The following is a 3,059-nucleotide window of genomic DNA, read 5'->3' as shown; positions in this document are numbered from 1 at the left end:
TAATACACAGGCTTGAGCTGAAAAATACTAATACACAGGCTTGAGCTGAAAAATACTAATACACAGGCTTGTCTTGTTGCTGAAATCCTAATGTGGTTCTGATTTCTGGTCTTCGTGACCCACAATCCTGCATGTTTTAGATGTTTCCCTGCACTTCAGCAGGTCTTCAAGTTCTGCAGAAACCTGTCAATCACTCATTTATTTAAATCATGTGTTCCAAAGCAGGGAAACAGCTAAAACATGCAGGATAGTGGGTCATGAGGACCGGAATTCAGAACCATTGCGCAGCTTCGGTGTTGTGTTAGCTTGATAGCTATTTATAACTTATAGAAAGAGTGCAACATAACTTATAGAAAGAGTGCAACATAATTTACATGTAACCTTATGACAAAAGGAGCACTTGTGTAGATACAGTATGGGCAAGACATGATAGTTAAAAATATATTGTTGATGGTTTGTTCTTACCTGTGACGGCAGCTTAGCTCTGAGCTCTGTGTGTTACGGTGTGGCTCACCTCCTGTTTACAATGGTGCACGCTCCCGACTCTGGGCCCTGCTGTGGGGGAGGAGCTTAGGAAGGGGAGCTGAGAGCAGGGGGGAGGGACTAGAAGGTTGTGTCTGTTCAAAATTTTTCTAAGTTTTTGGGTTTTCAAGAAACTACATACAGCAGCTTTAACCACAACAAAACTAACATTTTCTCCTGAACTATTAGTTGATCTACATGATTAGGATGAAGCACACTTTCAGAGTGTTTGTTGTCGTTTATACCCATCCATCTCCAGTTCTGTTCCTAATTACTAAGAATCACAAATGAAAAACCATATCGTTAAATAGCAAGAAGTGCATCCAGAAAAAGTTGTCCTGTAAAACAAGTGAAAATGTAGATACTGACCTTACAACATGCCTTTTGTTTAGTAAAGCAAATTGGATGCAACAGGTCCAAAAGGTACAGTATATAATTATGCATCTAGATTTAATCCCCAAATTGCAAAACCAATGTAGTCCCATGCACATTAGGCATTTTTGAATTGTAAGGCCCGGACTGGCCTTATTCTACTCTGGCTCTGGTTGTGTTTGCTTTGAGCAGAGTGCCGCCTCAATGTGGGAGGGGATAATCACATTAAAAACTGTGCAAATCTTTGTGATGTTTTAGTTATGACACAAAAATTGATAACATGAAGCTTGTGGTATTTGTCTTCATCCTCTAAATAATTCCAGACCAGCTGAAACGTCAGATTGGTCCCAGCAACGCAACCTGAATAGAACCCCTGGTCTCTGGTTTCCAGAAGTCAGGCTGGAACTAATGGCAAATATTCCCAGCCTGGGTTTGAACCCAGGGAGGGCCAGGCCTTACAATGCAAAAATACCAATACATGTTCATAAATGATTATCAATTACAATAGATTTTCACACCCCTAGTACCCAGTTTTACAAGTCTTTGAAAGCTACAGCATCTTTCAGAAGACAGTTCCACTAAATCGATACACAGACTTTCTTCTTTGAGCTCCCTCAGGTCATTTTTAAATCACAGGTGAAGTCGRCCAGTTCCCACTCAGATGCAAGCGTTCAGAGATAAAGCAGGCATTGAGGAACCAAAAGAGGTGTGAAGCAGAACTCAGCTGGGCCGAAGTGGAGTGTGACACATTTAATGTGACAGACATCTGCCTCATTTCAACCAAAAAACGTACTGAATTAACTTTCTTTAGTGATCCTTTTGGTGGTCAAATATGTTTTTAAACCAACTACAAAACTACTATGGCACATCATCACCAATATTCCTACTGTAATAAATCTGATTAACTCTATGAGCGGGTTGTCGCACACTGTCATCAGTTCAATATCAGTACTGAGCCGCCTGCCCAGGACTGTCACCATCTCTCTCTTGGGCACAGTCATGTTAGAGGTAGGTTCTCTCACCACTTTGGTTTGTTTTCTGAACAGACATTGGCAGTCAGATTACATCTCAGTCCTGGACTGAGGCATCTTGTGAATATACCTTACATTTCCCACCCTTTGTCACAAGAGGACAGTTGGCTCAACTCAAACACTTCTAGTATAAAGAAAAAGTCTCATCTTAGTGAAAACACCCAATGAGCCAAACAAAATTCTGCTAAGACAGCTCAAACTGGAGGACTTCTTGAACAAGTTTTTAGGCCAATATTAAATAAAAGATTGGCTGTAAACTGAGGCAACAAAATGCAACTTGCAGTTTGACACTAGATACTGTGAATAGGCAGCTATGAATAAGATATTTCTCACTCCCTGGGCCTGTCTTGGCCCTCTTAGACTACCTTTTGTCAGCCATTATCCGTTTGAATTTTTTTTCTTACTAGCTCTGTGTACATGAATAAAAGATGTAGAACCAAMGTATCTTTTGCTACAGATTAACAGGGTTCTCATTAAAATTGACCATTTCTTTTTATGAATTGCCTTATCAATCTTGTCAGTTTCCTATTACTCAACACAATAAGTGACTGAGGTAGTTAAAGCCATCACATGGATAATTATAATATTTAAGTAACAAAGAATCAGAACATTACCTCTCCCCTATTATCACTGTGAAATTATCTGCATATTAAAAGAAATGCTGCCGAATTACTAAAATAGCATCTCCCTGTTTTGCTTTGCAGCTATAAGGGCAAGGTACGACACCCAGAGGTAATTACTTATTTTCTTTTGTTGTGGCTGAAACCAACAGAGAAAGATACATAAATGAGTGTGGTGAGCTTCAGGTTCTGTTTAACTTACAAAGTGACGTGTGTATCATAGTTTTTTTTTTTTTTTTTTGAGTTTTTGCAATTTTTGTGTTCTGTTTTAAACTGTTGCAGTTGCTGCAATTCTCATGAAACAGTACTGACTAAAATACAGGTTAGATGCATTGAAGCCATCATATGTAGACTGACTGCATACTGTGCATCAGCATTACAACTTTGTTTAACTAACTAATAATATGCCATTACTTATGTATGTAAGTATGTATGTATGTATGTATGTATGTATGTATGTATGTATGTATGTATGTATGTATGTATGTATGTATGTATGTATGTATGTATGTAT

At 38.7% G+C, this 3,059-nt stretch overlaps 1 protein-coding gene across 1 annotated transcript in view; it reads right to left on the bottom strand.

Annotated features, from left to right (window-relative positions):
• ncam2 (neural cell adhesion molecule 2) overlaps positions 1-3,059 on the bottom strand; it is a gene marked incomplete in the record, with an annotated part of 567,846 nt that overhangs the window by 118,196 nt on the left and 446,591 nt on the right.

Source organism: Austrofundulus limnaeus, unplaced genomic scaffold, assembly GCF_001266775.1.
Source record: "Austrofundulus limnaeus strain Quisiro unplaced genomic scaffold, Austrofundulus_limnaeus-1.0 Scaffold170, whole genome shotgun sequence".
NCBI lineage: Eukaryota > Metazoa > Chordata > Actinopteri > Cyprinodontiformes > Rivulidae > Austrofundulus > Austrofundulus limnaeus.
The sequence above is the reverse complement of the archived record's forward strand: the minus strand, read 5'-3'. Positions and strand labels throughout refer to the sequence as shown.